General features: G+C 35.6%; 1 long non-coding RNA gene across 1 annotated transcript in view; it reads right to left on the bottom strand.

Moving 5' to 3' along the window:
• Window positions 1–295: 295 nt before the first annotated feature.
• Window positions 296–22,443, bottom strand: part of LOC118764928 — a 32,944-nt gene continuing 10,796 nt past the window's right edge. Inside the window, exon 2 of the long non-coding RNA XR_005000767.1 lies at window positions 296–1,735. This is a non-coding gene — a long non-coding RNA (uncharacterized LOC118764928). The remainder of the gene's footprint in view (window positions 1,736–22,443) is intronic.

Here is a 22,443-nt window from a genome sequence, read left to right as displayed (position 1 = left end):
TGAAATTAAGTATCTTGCTCAAGGACCAACACATTGCTGGGAATTGAACTCACAACCTTACAAACATGGGCCAAATATCTTAACCACTAAGCCATGAGTCTTCACTACACACACACACACACACACACAATTATACAATGGACCTATACATATTTACACTTAAACATCATATACTAAGAAAAACGTGCTTTCTCAACTTGCTTTGAATGAAATTTTAGCATTACCATGATTTTGCTTTTTAAATAAAATATTTTGTACATTGAACTGCTCATACATAATCCACCAAGACATCAGACTCAAGCATTTTCTTTATTTATTTCAAAACTGTGAATAAAATCCTTTAAAAAATAATGAATATTTCATAAACTTTTCTTTTAATTTAAAATTTAGTCTCTATTTCTGCAGCAGAAAACAATCTTGAGAACTAAGCAATTAGAAAGGATAAGGAAGATATTTATATTTCAGTCAGTTTTCTGTGAAAATATTCAACCAGTTATTTCTTTTTTTCTTCTGGAGAATTTATTGAAAAGTTCAGTCAAATTGAAGAAGGGTATTACAGTGATATTGGGAATGGCTATGGTGATGGGATGCTGAGCAAAGTATTTATCCAAAAGAAAGATCCCTGTCATCTTTACTGTCCGTTATGTAACGAGAAAACATTTTAAAGACAAAACGGCAAGATGATAATAGCAAGATACTAACCACACCAACGAGTACTACTACTTTGATGATTAGTAACTCACTCATTTTAATCTGGCCTGAAGTAAGGGAATTGTCCACAGAGGTGTTCAGTATTCCTGAATCTGTAGATGAGTTGTTGAGATTCCGTATGATTGGTATGTTTACATTCCCAACGACAGGAACAGTTTGATTTAGAGATGATAATGTAGATACAGCCATTTCTATGTTATCTCGAAGAATCCGGTGAAGGAGTGGCATTTTTCTATAGAGGAGGAAATATGAAAGCTAGAATCTTTATGAATGCTTGAAAATAAATACAATATCCCAAATTATTACGATTTTTATTGTTATAAAAGTCTTAAATGCCAAAACAAATGTGTCATTCTATTTTATAAACATCTTGCAATTGTGGCAAATAAAAGAAATTAAAAATCAATGGAAAATTATGTCATTAATTATAATTGCTGCTTTTATCTTTTTCTGTTGTTGTTGTGTATTCTCAGTGAATTCTGTTTGAAATCATATATCTATTGCAACATAATTCTTCTATTAAATTATAGTATTTCTAAGTTTTGAAGATGAAGGCGATATTACTCTGGTAAGGATGATATTACACCACTTCAGAGTAAGAGAGATATTCTGATATCCTTGGTTCAGTCAACTGAAGATATTTTCTCCCAGATTTCATGCTTTCTCTGTTTTCCTTAAATTAATTGTATTCATTAAATTAACTTCTGTTTTTGTAAGACAATATATGTTTTAAAATAAAATAGTTGTATACATAGAAGTAATTGTGGGATTTTACTGAGTATTTCTAGTTAATGATTAAATTTATCAGTGTAGTCATTCCTTGTCTCCATCACTGGATTATTATATTCAGATAGAAAAAAATTGTGGGTTTCATTGAGTGTTGGCTGCTCCAATATTTGAATATTGTATGGGCTAATCAGGTATGAAATTCTGTATCTGTCACCTGCCCAGAATGTTATTCAATTGTTACTTTGAGATGTGAGTCTTGATAAGAGAGAAAAGCATTCACTTCAACCAATATTACCTGTGAAAGAGAAAATAAATTAGATTAATTTAAATTACATTTTTTTAGACTTCAGTTTCTATGTTTCCATATTCTTTTTTATAAACATGCACACATAATTATTCAGTAGTATATATGTCTCATCTCTCTCTCTCTCTCTGACAATCATGTATCTTCTCTATAGCAAGACACCTGTTTCTGTCTTCTGTGTCATACTCTAACGTCTCATCACCTGGAACAAATTCATCTCAAAACCAATACAAGTTGTGACAACACAATCAGGTAGCAAAAGTGCTACATTGGAAACTTGATGAAAAGTGGAGGTTAGAGAGAGACAAGATATGATATGAGCACAAACTGCAGAGAATGGCAGAGTCAGGAATCTGCAAAATCCTGTAGGATTTCAAAATCCGAACAGATAGGAAAACAAGCTAGACCTAGTGGTGATGGACAAGGTGACCCCCCATGTGTTCTATAACTGATGTTGCATGCCCTTTTGACACAGAAATAGTAAAAAATTAAGATAAAAAAATAGACATATGCAATGCTCTTAAATATGAGATAGTTTGACTGTGGAAAATGAAGAAGATAGCACAAATTATTGTTGGGTCCTTGGGGACAGTATCAGGAGGCATCAAGAGGAATATAAAGGAAATCAGAATAGAGTGAGTGCCCTGTAGAATTATTAGGAAAGTATTAGATAGTCAAAAAGAACAGATAGCATGGTACCATAGGCTGCAGGCAGCAAGCCCACTGTGTATGCAAGACTCAAGTAACAAAACCTGAATTAAAAAAGTAATAATAAAAAAATACAATACTATATTCTCATATCCTGGAAATCATCCCAATAGTCATGGCATGAGTTCTGAGCAGATCATGTCAAATAAGGTCTGCTAGTCAATAAAAAAAAATTGAAAAGCCATTGCTTTTCAGACAATTACACACACACACATGATGATGATGATGATAATAATGATGATGTTAAATCTAATATAATGAATGTGGAAACTAATTTCTGTGTGTCAGTGTGTCACACTTTGACTCCCAATTTCACTATTCAGTGATACTTCTACTATTCCTTGTGCTGGGATGAGAGTAGTAGTAGTCATAAAGATGGTGAGGGTGGTGGCGAAGACAGATAGAGAGACAGAGTGAAAAAGAAAAAGAGAGGGAGAGAAAGAGAGACAAAGAAATTTAGGCAGAGTTGAAGATGTTTTATTAAAAGTAGTGGTGTTGATGAGAGAGAAAGAGTGGGTATGTGAGAGAAAGAGGGACTGAACACTAAACCAGCATGCTGGACTAACATACTGAACAATGATGGTAATGGGGTGGTAGTAATAATATGAGCTGTAATTGTGATAGTGGCAGAGGCAGTGGTGGTGGGTGGTGGTGGTAGCCAAGGCAGTCAGGGATGATGGTGAGAGTAAGCAGTGTGAAAGACAGAGGTGATGGCAGTGGAGGGGAAGACAGTGAAATCAAAGGTATTGATAGTGGTGGCATCAGAAGTCTGAATGGTGTATATGGCAGATATGGTGGCGATGGTGGTGGCACTGTTGTTTATCATACAGCTTTGCAATAAGTTCCAAGTTGACAAATTATATCATTGCTTTGATGAAAATTGTTCATTGCTTGAAAAATATTGTTCAAGTTTAATAAAATTTAATATGTACTCAATGCATGAAGCGTCATTGTTGGGCCCAAGGCCTAATGAAGATCCCTCCACAGGAGCTAGCTTAAAAGCTGCCCTATAGTACATATATATATATATTTAATCTGAAGCAAAACCTCTGGTTTTCCTTGCACTATGCTCACCCACTCACTTCTCTCTCTTTTTCTCATCCTCCGGAACAAACAGAAATACAACTCAACTAATCTCACCTGGGCCTTACTTACTTACCAGGATGTTTATTTACTCTGTTCTACAGAGACGGAGCAGGGAGGGGAGAAGCATGACAGTAACTAATAGGATATTACAGGCATTGCTTTACTCATTTGCATATCAAAACATTTTAATTAACCAAAGTGTGTGTGTGTGTGTGTGTGTGTGTGTGTGTGCACGTGCGTGCATGTGTTTGTGTGTGTAGTTATGTTGTAATTAAAATTACAAGTATATGTTTAATAGATTCTGCATAAAAAGCCCATGGCTAAAGCTCAGGACACCTTCCCCCACTCCCTCTCTCACTTTTGCTCTTATGTCAATACTAATGTATCACTTCTCCAGAACACATCACCTGATGCATTTAAGGTCCAGCTTCAAATTTTGGGCGTGTGTGAAAAGCATTGAATAAGTACTCTTTGACCTGGGCCTGTTTATTCAATCCGAGAAGGGGGGGGGGAAGGGAAAGTCAACTCCAACGGAATTTCAACTGAGGCCAGAAAGGAACTAAATACTTTAACAAACTCTATCAATATTTTCATTTAATAATTTCTTTTATTGGTTTCAAGGGCCCAAAACGTTGAGGACGACACAAAGGCAAATTACACAAGACATCAATAAGAAACATCATGAGATTTAGATTAACTAAGAGTGAGACAAACCATGACAATAAAAACATTAACTAACAATAATAGGTAATGATAATAATGATGTTTCTGTGCCTTTTAGCACTATACATCTATATGAGATACTTTCCCAAGACAAATACAGCAGTGTTGAGAGTTTTTACAGTCATCGATGTTAAGTAAGATATACTTCCATTGCTCATAATGAATGTTTACCCAGCCCACCAGCTATTTGCAACACCAGTGTTTTGTTGCCCCCTGTTCATCTACACCAGTAGAGGCAAAATTTGTCTAAGCATGTCACTGATGATGTGCAAAGACACAGAAATCTATATTTAATAATTTCACTACTGCTGGTAAATGCTTTTCATCTGCTTCTAATGCACTTCTGTGCTTTTTATCACTATACACTTATAGAAGATGCTTTCTCAAGATGAATACCACAATGTTGTGGCTTTCTACAGTATATACATGTTGAGTAAGATATACAGATTGCTATTCAGAACTATAAAAAGAATTTAAAACCAAAAAAAGAAAATATTCCTAGACATGAAGGAGCAACCACAAAGGATGATTCACCCAACACACAATCCTGGATACCCTGATACTTCAAAAGACCAAAACTTTTCCCAGTTCTTGCAGCCAAGCTTACATCTGCATAGTTAATATGAACTCATTTAGCCTCACCAATTTTACCCACTCTTACCTATCTTTCATAAAATTTAGTAGAGGACAGCACCTCACTGTTGACCTTCTCTCTTCTCCAAATATTAGATTGAAGAAGTTGATTTGGGCTTGTTTTAGAAGAAAAGGTTTATCCTTAGATCATTCAGCTATATTCACCATATAACTTCCTTCGCCATATCCACCAAACACATAATAATGAACTAATCTTCCCCACTTAAGCCAGTTTTAGAAATTCTCATTACTGTTATTCATAGGCTGCTTCCCAACCACATGATATCAGGTACAATCCCACACTGTGTGGCAACTTGGACATGTGTCTTCTACAATACCGCTGGGTCAGCCAAAGTCTTGTGAATAAATCTGGTAGAAGGAAAGTGGAAGAAGCTGATTGTGTGTGTGCATGTCTTTGTGTTTGTCCACTGCTTGACAGCCACTTTGAGAGTTGAACTTATAAAAATATATGAGTAGCTATCAAAATTTGTAATAATAAAGTCTCTAAACTCAGCTTAGGTCTGAATTCTTTAGCTGTAACCAAGCAAAAAATGAACAGACCCCTGTTATGCTGTTCAATTAGCAAATCCATAAATAAATAAATAAGTAAAGAAATAAAGGAGATGTATTCTCATAGCAAGTGACTTGATCTGAGATTGTGTGCTGAAGCAAAAACAATTGCAATGTGGAAAATGTTTATAAGCCATTTAAAAACACACAAAAAATCGTTAGATTCACTTCAACATTTAAATATAATTTGTGTCAAAATATTTTTGCCACTTTGAAACCATGACCTCTTCTATGACAAAACTTTGTGCTGCATCAAAATTTCGTGCTGATACAGAACAAAGTTTTGTCAGTCAACAGGTCACAGTTTCAAAGCGACGAAAATATTTTGACACAAATTAATTTTAAATGTTGAAGTGAATCTAACAGTTTTTTGTGTGTTCTTAAATGGCTTATAAGCATCTTCCACACTGCAATTGTAAAGAAATAAAGAGAAATAAAAAATATACATATACTCATAATCTGAGTTCTATTTTTCCTGTTTCCATGAACATAACTGTATGTATATATATATATATATATTTATATATGTGTGTATATATACACAGACACACATACACATATATATGCAGCATGTATATTTATATGTATGTGTGTGTGTATATATATATATATATATATATATATATATATATATATATATATATATATATACACATATATATACATATATTTGAAAAAAAATACGAAACCAGTTATTTCTCCAAAAACTATGTTACTATATACAAAATTTTCTAACATTTTTCTAACATAACAACTTAAATATATTCTTTAACCTTGTAACACAAGCCTTCTGTAGTTTTTTCATTCCTTTTTATTTTTTATACATCCAACTCCCTCACCTATATATATATACATAAATAAGATGCTTCCAAATGTTGAAAATCTTCCTCAACAGTTTCTGTCTAATTCATACAAGCATAGAAAAATAGACATTAAATGATTATGAGGGGGAAGAATAATTCAGTCAGTTTTGGCCAAACATGAGAAAGTAGATCTCAGAAGAAGAAGAATATGAAAAAAGTTTTTTAAATACAAACAAAACAAATCAAAATACAGATAAGTATCCTCAGAAATTGGAGAATCTTGACTAAATTTGCTACATAAACTGAATGTATAAATATGATTAACAGTTGATCTTTCAACACAAATGGAATTAATTAAATAATTAGTAATAGTGATGTAATAGAGATACATATACAGTAAACAAGGTGATGAATGATATTCAGGTTTTAGCTTAGCAAAACAGAAGAAAATATGTAATATATTTATATATTCTTCAATATTTAGTGCACATATAAAATGTGTGTGTGTGTGTTGTGTATATGTATGTGTATATGTGTATGCAAGTGCACATATACCTGTGTATATATGTATGTGTATATGTATGTATGTACTATGTAAGTATGTATATATATATGTATGCATGTTTGTATGCATGTATGTATGTATGTATGTATGTATGTATGTATGTATGTATGTATGTATGTATGTATCTATCTATCTATCTATCTATCTATCTATCTATCTATCTATCTATCTATCTATCTATCTATCTATCTATCTATCTATCTGTGTGTGTGTGTGTGTGTGTGTGCGCAAAGTTTAGGCTAGTCAAAATGTGTTTGTGACATATTTCAACTTCTCACATTTTTAGTTCAGGTGTGCTACCAAATTTTGAAAAGAATATAAGTGTTCCACAAGTGAAAAAAGGTTGCAGAGCACTGTTCTAGAAGGATGAAATATTCAGTTGTAAGCCATGCATGTTTTAACAAGTCCAGCACCTTCTTATAAAGCCCATGTAGCCAACATTGGATGCCAGACAACTCTTATGATTATGTAACACCAAACTTGTGGCTTCCAAACTTGCCAGATTTAAATCCCATAGGCTACTACATTTGGAGCACTGTTGAAAGAGAGGTCAATCAACATCCTCAAATATACCTTCACAGAAAGCCACCATTGTCCAGATGGTGTCCGATATGAATAAAGACTACTTAGTGCAGGCATGTCAGTGACTCCAGTGCCTTGATTTGTGTGTGTGTGTGTGTACGTGCATGTATAGGTGCATGTATGTCATTGTGGTTTAGTGGCATGAAGTGAAGCAGGCCTTTTGGTCTACTAAAGAAAACACCTAGTACTCAAGCACTCAAACAAACTGAGTCCTCAACTTGTTCCATTTGCCAAAAATCTTGCAAAACACCAGCAGGCCTCAAGGGACACATTCATGTCCATAGAATCCTCATTTGTCATTCACAGCAAGAGAATCCATTATCATATATATATAAACTTGGAGTCAACAAGAAAGAGTATGGTTGGACGTTTATTTTTTAATCACTACAATTGTTTCCATGCAACATAGTTCTCCAGGCATGCAGGTACTTGATTATACAACTGTTTCCCTGTAAATATTGTCTCCGTAACTTCAAATTCTTGGCTTCAAAAACATCCTCTTTGTCTGTTGGGGCCTGAATTTAGTAGTAGTAACTGAGTTTATCAAGGAGTGTTGTTGCTGAAGGACGATTGGAAAACTGCTTTGAATGTGTAGATGTAGTGATAATAACAATTGGTGTCCTGTATATACATATAGATATACATATACATATAGATGTAGGTACGTACATATATGTATGTATATATGCATATGTTTTTATTTATTATTTTGTTATTATATGATGGAACGCCACGCATCCTTTTCCAAGTAAGCTTTATCTTAATAATAATAATGCGCACTCTTAACCTTTCTGTCCCCCTCCCTCTCTCATTCTTCATTCTTTCTGGTTTTCTATACCACCCTTTCCTTTTTTCTAACCTTACTGTCCCTCTCTCACATTCTTCATTCTTTCTGGTTTTCTCTGCAACCCTTCCCTTTTTTCTCTCCCTTTCTCTTACTCCTCCTCCTCCCTCTCGTCGCTGACACGTGACCAGAGGGCCACTGTCTTTCTGACTACTGCCTCCAACAAGTATAGACGGCCTTTTCTATTCCCTCTCTCAAGCCATTCTCAAAGCGTTCAAAATAATATTTCCTTTCGTTCAGGCTTAACAGCCCTTACTGTTTGTGTTACTGTTATTCTCCTTGTGCTGTCTTTTACTGTTTTTTATTTGTATTGTTTTTACTGTCCTGTTTTTGTTACCACTTTTACCCCTCTGCAAAAAATCCCAAATTTTATTTAATTTGCTTTGTGGGAAGGACTGTTTCACCGAAGTCGTGTCTCGTCTTTACCTTCGAAACACGGAGTAGACGAAGCAGAGGCGGCTGAAGAAGGGGAATCTTCCTTGTGTTGTATGTCTTGTACTCTATTTTTTCATTGTTTAAAAAAATGTCCATTTCCTTAGTTTTGTTTTTATGTTTTCGTTTCTCATTGTGTTCGACGTTTTTTTGGTGTCCTGTACCCATATATGCATGTATATATACATATAGATGTAGGTATGTACATATATGTATGTATATAGACATATGTTTTATTTATTATTTTGTTATTATATACATATATATATATAATTACTCACAGGTAGATGGATAGTTAATATACACACATACAAGAATATATGTATATAAACATATGCCTATGTACATATATGCATGTGTCCATACACATAAATAATAACGGAAGCACAAACATACATAAATAGAAAGTGAGAACAAAAACACATAAAATTTTATCTATAAACACCTATTTGTGTGTGTGTGTGTGTGTGTGTGTGGTGTGTGTGTGTGTGTGTGTGTGTGTGTGTGTGTGTGTGTGTACATGCATAAATAGATTGTTTGTAGATAAAACTAATCTGTTTCTAGTTCCCACTTTCTGTTTATTTACAAATGTATAATGTCAGAGTGTGTACGTCTGTACTTGTCTTTGTCATTATGTAGGTGTATGTGCACATGTGTACATGTTACATATACATGTGCATTTGTATACATAAACACACATAGGGACTCACCCAATAATTTTTATGCATGCATGTAGGGGAGTGGATGTGTGTGTGTGTGTGCACGTGTGTGTACGTATATGTAAAATGTATTTTGCTTGTTTCTTTACTGGAGAATATCCAACTGAATTCCTCATTCTGTATCAGGAATGTTATTCCCCACTGTAATTTCATTGAAGTAAATATTCCATTTAGGATAGGCCAGGATGGAGCTCATGCTCCTAGTCCTCCACCTCCACTTCCTCCTCCTCCTCCTCATCATCATCATCACCAGAAACCACCACCATCGTTGTCGTCATCATCATTACTACCACCACTACCCTACTACCATCACTATCAGCATCACCACAACCACTTTAATTCTTTGTCTGACTTGTGCAGCATCATGCATTAATCTGTTCATACCTGACATATTTGTCTCTGGGTGGCAAAAATTTTCTTTGGATTCCTTGGACAGTTTCTATAGTTAGTCAGTTTTTATGACCAAAAGTTGTTAGTTCTTAGCTCAAACTTACTCATTTACTTAGACTTAGGACTGACTAACATTTTCGGTCAAATAACAACCAATAATTGGATATAATTGATAATGTGTGTGTGTGTGTGTGTGTGAAAGAGAGAGAGAGACAGACAGAGACAGAGACACAGAGGGAGACAGACAGAGAGAATTGCCCCAGTACTTAGGTGTTACTTCATTTTATCAATTCGAAAAGCATGAAAAGTAAAATTGATCTCAGTGAATTTTGAATCCAGAATCATCATTTTGTGCCTGTTTTTCCATGTTTGCATGCACTTAATATGTATTCTTCAGTACAGTAGTTGTGGTGGTCATTTGTGATGTCCTGTTTGAAGTTTAGCATCCACTTCTTTTCATGTCTTCTTTAGTGTTCCTCTCCTACAAGTTCCTTCTACTTGGATTCCTTGTCACTTTTTTTACACATGCACATCACATCTGTGTACCAGCTCAGTTTTCTCTCTTGTACACTACTATAGCTTGGTTAAGCTACACACAAAAACAACCAGTAACAAGATGTGTTGGTGTATTATTTATTTTTGCTTCATTCAGCTACCTACTGTGAGGGCCGACCCTCCAATATCTCAGTCTCCTTTCTTGCCTAACCAGAAGTCCCCTTGTTTTGCAAACTAGCTCACTACTAGTTAGCCCATAGTGAAGTTCTTGTCTACAGTTAATCTACAGTCTTTGGGCAGTGCCCTACACTACATCTATTTCCTCTAATACCTGAATTTTTCTTTCTCGACTCATTTGTATGTTGTCATTCATGCACACTAACTCTGAGTAGAGCACACTTGCCTAATTTCTCTCCAACCTTCAGACATCCATTACATTCAACATTTTGCTATTAAGCAACATCAAATTTCAGACACAAGGTTGCTCTCTTCTTGAAAAGAGAGAATCCTTACATTGTCAGTAGTGGTAAAAGTTCTTTGAACTTCTCTCTCTTCAGTCATATTTGTCAAAATAGGATGTGGATATTCGTGTTTGACTGGTGACCAAGAGAGAGAACATTTATACAATTTGAAGCAGTTAAGGGGGAGCCTTTATAATAATAAAAATATCAGAAATAATAATTAGTTGCTTAGTTTAGGCTTTTAGTTTAAACCAGCCATAGCCAGTCAAAATATCCTACCTGTTCAATTCAGCTATATCCTGCCTTTCATTCTTTGTCCAAATGTCATTGTAAATATAAACAATTACATCATCAAAATCTTGAAACTACAAGATAATCCATGGTTCATTCAAAACAACGTGAACAAATATGTATTACAATTGACAGAGGAGTCTGAATGCTAAAGGTTTAAAGAGCAGTAAATTCTTTGAGAAACAAGGAACAATACAGCACTTTCATGAGGTGTCAGTTTTGACAATAATCAATTACTTCTCTGAGTTAATCTTTTGATGAAGCTACCAAGAGAAAGATATATATGGATTGATTGAGAGAAAGAAATTGCTTGCTACCAAAAGAGAGAGAGAGAAAAAAACATTATAATCATTTGCATATTGAGTTTGTATGATGACTAACAGAGCAAATAAATACTTCTAAACAATTATGGGAAACTGGAAAGAGGCTGATTACACTGACACCACTGCTCATCATCTCCGAAAGGATGAAAGAAAAAAAATCAACATTGGTAGAATTTGAACTCAGAACGTAAGACTGGCAAAATGCTACAAAGCATTTTTGTCCAGTGTGCTAATTGCTCTGCCAGCCCGCTACTTTGGAAACTCTTAATAATAATGAAAAAAACACAATGATTATGAGTGTGCAAACTTTAAGTTAGAACACTCACTCGCTCATAGTGAGAAATAAGATGCTATGTTTATGAGCTGTCATTACTGAAGATGGCATCTTGGGTGAAGCTGAGGAATCAATGAAGGAGATTCTTCTTGGTCACATGATCTGCTAGAAATAACTGAAGTATACAAATCTTACAAACCATATACATCTTTAAAATGGCAGGACACATTAGACAATGTTGTTCTAGATGTAGAAAAGACACAACTCTCAAGGCGTTGATCATATGTATGCTTAATTAGGAAATCATGACTGACCTGGGGTTAAACAACAATGATGTAACAAATGAGAGTTTGTGGGTTTGTACCTTCTATAAACCCTCAGAAATGGATTCAGCTCCTACAAACCCTTTCATTACTGTATTATTTTGAGATGCTGTTTTTCTCTCAATTATTTTAAATATAACAATGATGATGGTGATGATGATAATGATGATGAGAAGGAGGAGGAGGAGGAGGAGGTGGAGAAGGAGGAGGAGGAGAGGGAGCAGGAGGAAGAGAGGGAGGAGCAGGAGGAAGAGAGGGAGGAGGAAGAGGAGGACAACGACAACGACGATAATAACGACAATGATGAATTAAAAAGATCTACTGCTTCATAACTTGAATTTACATTATTATGACGGATAGCAAATTGCAGATACATACAACCTCTAAAAAATATCAGTCTTCTATAATGAAAAGAAGAAAAATGTTACCGCTTCATCTTGCTAAACCTGATAAACAATAGCATTCACAACTTCAAACTCAGTTGAAAAATTATAAATTTGAGCATCTTACACACTAATGCGTCAAAACATTATGAAACCATATTTATCCAGCATACAAGTTGACATAATATATACTGTAAACATCTAGTGCTCTTTTACTCTTTTACTTGTTTCAGTCTTGTGATTGTGGCCATGCTGGAGCACCGCCTTTAGTCAAGCAAATCGCCCCCAGGATTTATTCTTTGTAAGTCTCTTTTGCTGAACCGCTAAGTTACGGGGACATAAACACACTACCATCGATTGTCAAGCGATGTTGGGGGGACAAACACAGACACACAAACATATATACACACACACACACACATATATATATATATATATATATATATATATATATATATATATATATATATACGACGGGCTTCTTTCAGTTTCTGTCCACCAAATCCACTCACAAGGCTTTGGTCAGCCCGAGGATATAGTAGAAGACACTTGCCCAAGGCACCACGCAGTGGGACTGAACCCGGACCCATGTGGTTCATAAGCAAGCTACTTACCACACAGCCACCCCTACGCCTATAGAGTAAAACATTCAAACACCATAACTATCTTTCCACATTCTGCTGCTTTTCACATGAAAGTTTTAGAACTCCAAAGTCATTTTGGTGTAGAAATTGATCTACCTTTCTTTTGGCTGTAAGTTTAGGTCTGAAATATTCAACTTCTACGTTGGGATATATGGCCTGTGAATTACTAAGAAATATCTTATTGTAACAGACGAAAAAACTAGCTAAATAGTAGGTTAAAATTTTTACAAAATGGAGACATTTTAGTAGATTACAACTAGGTGTTAGCACCTGATTCAAGTGATGGCCTCATGATGAAGATTTAAAAAAAGGAAGGTGGAAAGTTATAGCTACCAGATGTTTGTATATTGCTCTTCTGTATTCTTCACATTCAATAATTTGCTTCAAGTAAAGATATTTCTCAAACAACTCAAACTTGGTTGTAGCCTGTGATGGTTACACATTTTGTGTTAAAATATATAAGCATTTTACATGACTTTAGGCACACACACACACACACACATATATCTATGTATGTGTGTACGTATTTATATATATATATATATATATATATATATATATATATATATATATATATATATATATATATATATATACATACATACATACATATATATGCATATACATACATATACACACATACATATATACTAAACATATATATATATATATATATATATACACAAACACACATATATACATACATATGTATAAATATAAATATATATATATATATATATACAAACATATATATATGCATATACATACATATATACAAACACACACACACACACACACACACACACATATATATATATGTATGTATACACAAAAAAACACACATACACACATATATATCACAAATATATATATATACATATACACACATACATATGTATGCATGCATATTTGTGTGTGTGTGTGTGTTTGTGTCTGTACATGTAGATGTACGTGTGCGTGTGTATATGTGTTTTTATTAATTTGCTGCTTGTAGCTGACATTTTCCTTCACTGGCAGTTTGTTGCGCACAAATCTAATTGGATGTTTACAACATGATACCATCCCTACCAAATGCTGTTAAATAACTTGCACCTCAAATATAATTCATTGCTGATTGGCTTTGTCAGCATGATAAAGTAATTATCTTCAACTATCATGTGATGATGATGATGATTTCTTTTATTTGCCACCAGGGCAGGATGAGGAAGACAATACAAAGACAGAGATAAAGTGTGGGGGTTTACAAATAATGAGACGATAAAAAAAAAGAAACAAAATTATATATATATATATATATATATATATATATATATGTATGTATGTATGTATGTATTTATGTGTGTATGTATGTATGTATGTGTGTGTGTATGTATGTATGTGTGTGTGCGTGTGTATGTATGTATGTTTAGAAAGTATACACAGTAGACAATAAAACAAAGAAAGGAACCATACACAGTATACAACAGTAAAAAAAAGAAGGGAAGAAAAAGAAAGCAAGAAAAAACGGTTGATAGGGGTGTGGTCCTCCTGATACAAGAAGACCTCTAGGGATAATCAAGTAACCCCAGAAATCATCAAGACAGATGACATTACTATCTCATCTCATATGGTATTCAATGAGTTGAGCTTCCATGTTGAGATAGTCAGCTTTTCCAGAATATCTGTATCGGGTGTAAAAGATTTGCAGCAGACATTAAATATATGCTTTAGATTCTTCTATTGAAATCTTTTGAATATGGTGATGTGTCTTCAGTATAGTGTCCATGTCTCTGATGAATATCCATGTATTTGAAGGTGGTGAGCTGGCAGAAATGTTAGCAAGCTGGGTGAAATGCTTAGCGATATTTCGTCTGTCTTTACGTTCTGAGTTCAAATTCCGCCGAGGTCGACTTTGCCTTTCATCCTTTCGGGGTCAATTAAATAAGTACCAGTTATGCACTGGAGTCAATGTAATCGACTTAATCTGTTTGTCTGTCCTTGTTTGTCCCCTCTGTGTGTAGCCCCTTGTGGGCAGCAAAGAAATAAGGATATCTATGTATTTATGACACAAGCATCAGAAATGCAAAGCTTGGTGGGCAGTTTCAAGTCCCTATCTTACCAGAGTCAGTTCTCTAGAGTGCTAACAAAGTCTTCTCAATTCTAGATTGAGAAACAAAGCCTTCTCAATTTCAGAATCTAGAAGTCCATCCTTAGGGACATAGCTACCAAGTTCCACGAAAGAATCCACTACATCTAATTTGGATGCCTTGGATAAATATATTTGGTTTCACATATCTCTTTCCTGAAACAGGTGCAAATGACACCATAGTTTTCTTCAGACTTATTGTTAGTTCAAAAGCGAAAAAGACACTGCAGAAAAGCTACATTATTTCCTGAATATTTTGTTCTAAGTGAGCCACAAGAATACAATTGTCAGCATACAAAAGAGTGGAAACTACAATTATAATGATTTTATATTTATCTTCAAAACAATTCCAATTAAACAATCTACATCTTCTGTGATAGCAAACAAAGATGCCTAAATCTTAAATTGTAAAAACTGAAAAAATTCAAAAAGTTCAAAACTTCTGCTTTCTTGTTGATATGTTCAACCCATGCCAGCAAGGTAAGAGTAGATCTAAATAGGATGATGATGATGATGATGACGACGACAATGATGATGAAGGTGGTGGTGGTGGTGGTGGTGGTGGTGGTGATAATTACTTGTGTGTGTGTGAGTAAAGACATTTTTAATGCATCTTTCAAGCAGTATTTTCTGTGAACATTCCCACCTGTTTCTCTTTTACACCAAGGAAGTATAATTCATTAAGACAAGAAGACTTACAGACAATTATTCCTCGATATAGAAGTTTGAATTTTTCTCAAAATTCTTCAAATCTGCTGTTCTTGGACATAACGAATATTAATGTTTGACACATATATATATATATATATATATATATATATATACTAGCCTAAGTACACGTTGCTCAGAAGTTTAAAGGATGTTAAAGGAAATAAATATATTTATTCTGATAAAAAGGATATTTTCAGAAAAATTCTATCAGATGACGTGAGTATAAACAAAATTATTAAAACAAATCCTGAAATCAATCACAATTTTAATTTTGTAGAACTTCTAAATATACAATGTTTTCAGTGTCCTTTAATTGGTGTACAAAGAAAAAGAGTTTTGGGATTTCCAACTTGCAAACATCCTACATATAATTGCCCATGAGAGAAGCAACAAGAAGCAAGGTTAAGTCCAACAGCGTTGAGAGATTGTGCTTGAGATTTGCTTATGGACATAGCAAAACTGAGAACTGGAGCTGTTTAAATTCATAGGGGAGGTCAGATGGGATTAATGGGATCCATGGAATGAAGACATCACCTTTGTATTTTCCAAGAGAAATGAATTTTGGCAGTAAGGACTAAACCTCTTGATTCATTATCACAATTAAAAGGCGTTTATCTTTACTTTGAAAAAAAGAGGTGGGGTCGTAGAGATATGACAGAGAATTATTCAATATCATGTTTATGTCTATCAGAATTGTTTACCTTTAAAGCAAAAAAGCAAAATTGACGTAATTTCCAGGCAGCCAAATTTGGTACAGATTGATCTAGTGGTTTGGCTGTGCATAGAAGAAACACACACATATACACTGACAGTAAGAATAAAAGTGAAACTACAGTGTTATGAAAAGTGAAACTATTATACCACTGCAAAAAAAAAAAAATCAGAAGTGTCATATAGTGGGGCTATGAACAATTACTTGAATAACTCATGTCAGTATCTCTAACTTATGTCAGAGGAATATTGAACTTTAAAATCTATAAAGTTTATTGTATAAATTGAAAGATATCCTACAGTGTATAAGTGTGTATCCATATGAAGACCTTTTGTTATTTAGAAACTTTACTGTTTTTCTTTAAACCTCTTGTTTCATTATTACAATTAAAATGCATTTCAGAATCATTTACCTTTAAAGCAGAAAGACCAACATAATTTCCAGACAGGTACAGATTTGGTACAGGTTGATCAAGTGGTTTGGCTATGCATATATATATAGTATACAGTCTATATAATCTATTTTTTACTCGTTTTAGTCATAAGACTGCAGCCATGCTGGGGAAACACCTCAAAAATTTTAGTTGGACAAATCAATCCCTGTACTTGTTTATTTTGCCTTTTCTTCTTAAGCCTAGTACTTATTCTATTGGTCTCTTTTGCTGAACCACAAAGTTACTGTGACATAGATGCACCAACCCTGTCGAGTACTAGGGGAGAAATACACACACACACTCACACATGAATGGTTTCTTTCAGTTCCCATCTACCGAATCCAGTCACAAGGATTTGGTTGGCCGGAGGTTATAGTAGAAGACATTTGCACAAGTATCACACAGTGGGACTGAACCTGAAATTGTGTGGTTGGAAAGCAAACTTTTTAGCACACAGGTACACCTGTATATATGTGTGTATATATATATGTGTGTGTGTGTGTGTGTGTGTGTGTGTGTGTGTGTGTGTGTGTGTGTGTGTGAGAGTGTGTGTGTATAAAAGAATAAAAGAATAAAAGAATATATATACATACACATACATTTTTGTCATCTTTTAAGATGATTTATAGTGATTTATAGTGATTTATTGTGATTAGATGTTTGTGCTGTACATGAACTCATTCTCTCCACCAAATCAGCCCTTTCTGTACAGGTGCTCAGTGTGCCTCATGTCTGTACAGGTGCTCAGTGTGCCTCATGTCTGTACAGGTGCCTCAGTGTGCCTCATGTCTGTACAGGTGCTCAGTGTGCCTCATGTCTGTACAGGTGCCTCAGTGTGCCTCATGTCTGTACAGGTGCCTCAGTGTGCCTCATGTCTGTACAGGTGCTCAGTGTGCCTCATGTCTGTACAGGTGCTCAGTGTGCCTCATGTCTGTACAGGTGCTCATTGTGCCTCATGTCTGTACAGGTGCTCATTGTGCCTCATGTCTGTACAGGTGCTCAGTGTGCCTCATGTCTGTACAGGTGCTCAGTGTGCCTCATGTCTGTACAGGTGCCTCAGTGTGCCTCATGTCTGTACAGGTGCCTCAATGTGCCTCATCTCTGTACAGGTGCCTCATGTCAGATGCCAAATTGATTGCAGAACAACATGAAATAATGTGTTTTGCTCAAGAACACAATGCACTACTTGGTCTGGGAATCGAAACCACAATCTCACAATTATGAGTGTAACACCCTACCCACTAGGTCACATGCCTTCAATATACACACACGTGTGTGTATGTATGTAAGAATCTACGGTATGTATGTGTATATGTATATATATATGTATATATATATATATATATATATATATATATATATATATATATATATATATATATATATATATATATATAGTATATTTTTATCAATGCGTCTTCCAGTCAGGCTGATTGCCCGGGCCAGCCTCACTACCTCTCTCCATCCCTCCCGATCTTCCATTACTGTTTTTAGGTCTTCAATTTGGCATCCAACAACTTCTGCAAGCTGTTGTATATACATCTTCTGTGCTCTTCCAGCCGCTGTGAAACCATGATTTTGTGTCCACAGCAACACATTACTTACTTGTTCTTCTTTACTTCTCCAGCAGTGACCAGCAAACCTCAATCTCTGCTCTTGGATGGTTGGTGAGAAATTTGGTACATTCCCATATAACTGTTGTTTTGATGGGTGTTACCTCCAAGAGATGTTGAACACTGCATGTAACATTCTGGTGTAGGCACTGTCCAGCATGCATCTGAGTCTCTTGGCGAGAATCCAAGTTAGAGATCCATATACAAGCACAGATTCAACAACTGTTCTGAAGAAATGACTCTTCACCTGAATACAACAGGTGAAATCAGGACCATCAAATAGGAGCCCTTGAAGAATGTCAATGGGTTTACATACTTAGGCAGCAATATCATGTCCACGGAAAAAGATATTAAATCTCATGTTGCTATAGCTTGGGCAGCTACAGACAGTCTTAGAACAATATGGAAGTCAACCCTACCAGATATATATATATATGGTAAGACAACAAAAGAATGAAAGAGACCTCGATATTATGTAAATAGAGGAATTTATCTGTAAATATGATATGTGACAATTATTCGGTAGCCATAATAAAACTCCAAGTTTCAGATGTTGGGGCAGAAACCCACGCTGTCATCTCTTCAGTTATCTGGCCATGGATGATGGCCAGATAACTGAAGAGATGGCAGCGTGGGTTTACACCCTGATATCCAAAACTCCGAGTTCTATCATGGCTACCGAATAATTGTCACATATCATATTTACAGATATATATACACACACACACACACACATATCATTTATACATATACATATATTAGTCTGGAATCCGACGGTGCTGATAGCCAAGAACTTGGCTTGAGTGCTTTCTCTGGAAATACCTTACCTTTATACCCTACCAGGATCTAAGATACACATATATATATGTGTGTGTGTGTGTGTGTGTACACATTCTCTCTCTCACACCTGACATCTATACATTTCATACCTCAGAGTTCAGTAAACTTTGAAACAAACCAACTGCAATGGAAATTTCTAACTTAAGCCACAGCATTTATAATGTCAAATAGGACCAAACGTAATCTCAAGCCTGATGCAAACTGACAAGTTTGTAAGTGATAGCTCTGATGATTTATCATTATTTCAACACATTTAGAAAATATATATAATTAACAACGATTTCTGTTGATTCAGGTGTGTGTATTTTCAGGTGTTGTGTCTATGCATAAATGTTCATATGCTATGAAATGTCTTTTACAAATCTGAGAATATTTGGAAATGTACCACCAGGTGTGTATGCTTATGTATGTGTGTCAGTGTGTCTATGTGTGTGAGTGTGTTTGTGTGTGTGTGCATGCACATATGTGTTGCATCATCACCATCATCATCATCACCACCATTATATGTGGGGTGCAGTTGAGCGAGAGACCAACAAAACCACAACTATCACCAAAGATGGTCTTATATATCTGTTAAAATGAGATGTCAGTGTTACATTCATTTTTGCGTAATTTAGATGACAATATGTTCACCACTCTGTATATTCATAAATATATACATAACTATTCACACACACACATACATATGTTCTCTTCTGGTTTTAGTTATTTGAATTCTTTTTCTGAAAAAAGAGCTGGTTTCTAACAAAGATACAAAGCTCCATCTTTGAAATGTAGATGTATGTGTGTATGTATGCACATATATATATATATATATATAATTTGAGCGCAATCGGATGGAGGATACCCGAGATCCTAGAAGACACACACACACACACACATACAGAACGGATTTTATATAACAGATATACAGATAAAAGTACATTTACTATTTATTTAGTATTATACTCACACACACACACACACACACATGTGATAAATGTTTGCATATCTAAATAGACACACATTTACACACACACACACCCAACATACATATATATATGTGTATACGTCTGCAATAGATGAAATGCACCCATTCTGTAAAGTAGTTGGTGTTATGTAGGGTATTTGGACATAGAAACCAAGCCAAAAATGAAACTTACCTCCTTGCTATCTAGAAGACTAGCAATAAACTATCCGAGCCGATCCAGCATGGTAAATAAATGTAAAAGATGATGATGATAATGATGGTGGTGGTGGTGGTTTTTGGTGATGTTGATGATGATGATGATGGTGATGATGATGATGATGATGATGGTGATGATGATGATGAGGAGGAGGAGGAGGATAGGTTATAATGATTGTTAAGAAGACACTAGTTTTTTGACAAAGGGTCATCCTGGGCAATGTGTCCTGACATAATCATGGGGTTCTCTTGATAGTGTGGATAAATGCAACGGCATAGGAGTGTATGTTCTAGATATCTATATATATAAAACTTTTTATCTGTAAATTTTGGCTTACACATAATGCTATCTCTAAAAATGCAAACGGGAATACTTTAGACAGAATAATGAAGGACATAATCCAAACATTCAGATCTTCCTGTCTTGAAATCATTATAGAGACAAAGTTAATAAAATATATTTTCATGGATGTCTCACTAGAACATTTGAATTAAAAGATTGTTTACATAAATACAGGCTCGTGTCACTTGTGTTTAATATATCAAACCCTAAAGACAGCGAGCTGGCAGAAACCTTAGCACACTGGGCGAAATGCTTAGTGGTATTTCGTCTGCCACTAAGTTCATCATCATCATCATCGTTTAACATCCATTCTCCATGCTAGCATGGGTTGGATGGTCCGACCGGGGATCTGGGAAGCCAGAAGGCGGCACCAGGCTCCAGTCTGATCTGGCAGTGTTTCTACAGCTGGATGCCCTTCCTAACACCAACCAATCCGTGAGTGTAGTGGGTGCTTTTTACATGCCACCGGCACAGGTGCCAGGCGAGGCTGGCAATGGCCACGATCGGATTGGTGCTTTTTACGTGCCACCGGCACAGGGATCACAACTGCAGTTTCCATTGATTTTTGATGTTGGTATACTTGACTCAATGCACAGGGTGTTTCTTTACTTGCCACCTGCACACGAGTCAGTCCAGCGGCCCTGGCAACTGCTGGGTGCCAGTCATAGGATTGGTTCAATTTCGATTCCAATTTCACTTGCCCCAACAGGTCTTCACAAGCAGAGTTTAGTGTCCAATGAAGGGAGGTTGGCATGGATGCCTGTCGTCGGATGAGGTTCGATTTGGACTTCACTTGCCTCAACAGGTCTTCGTGTGTCCAAGGGAGGAAAGGCATGCATAAGTGGGCTGGCTGGGATGGACTCACTTGTCCTGCCGGGTCTTCTCACGCACAGCATATTTCCAAAGGTCTCGGTCGTTAGTCATTGCCTTGGTGAGGCCTAAAGTTCGAAGGTCGTGCTTCACCACCTCATCCCAGGTTTTCCTGAGTCTGAGTTCAAATTCCGCCGAGGTCGACTTTGCCTTTCATCCTTTCAGGATCGATAAATTAAGTACCAGTTACACACTGGGGTCGATGTAATTGACCTAATCTGTTTGTCTGTCCTTGTTTGTCCCCTCTATGTGTAGCCCCCTGTGGGCAGTAAAGAAATAAGAAATGTTAGCATGACGGGTGAAATGCTTAGCAATATTTCATCTGTCTTTACATTCTGAGTTCAAATTCTGCCCAGGTTGACTTTGCCTATCATCCTTTTGGGGCCAATAAATTAAGTACCAGTTGCATATTAGGGTCAATCTAATCGACTGGCCCTCTCCCCAAAAATTTTGGGCCTTGTGCCTTGAGTAGAAAAGAATATATTAAAGCCTAGTTAATAATTCAGAAAAAACTTTTTAATCTGTTTTCTAGTAATAGGATTTTTGGTAGAGCAGCCTATTCCTATAATGATATCCCAGAAGCAAGTAGATTAAATTAGTTTCACTCCCAGCCCCTGTCCTTCAAAAAAGAAGAAAAG

Source organism: Octopus sinensis, linkage group LG9, assembly GCF_006345805.1.
Source record: "Octopus sinensis linkage group LG9, ASM634580v1, whole genome shotgun sequence".
Lineage (NCBI taxonomy): Eukaryota > Metazoa > Mollusca > Cephalopoda > Octopoda > Octopodidae > Octopus > Octopus sinensis.
This window is presented reverse-complemented; position numbering and strand designations above follow the sequence as displayed.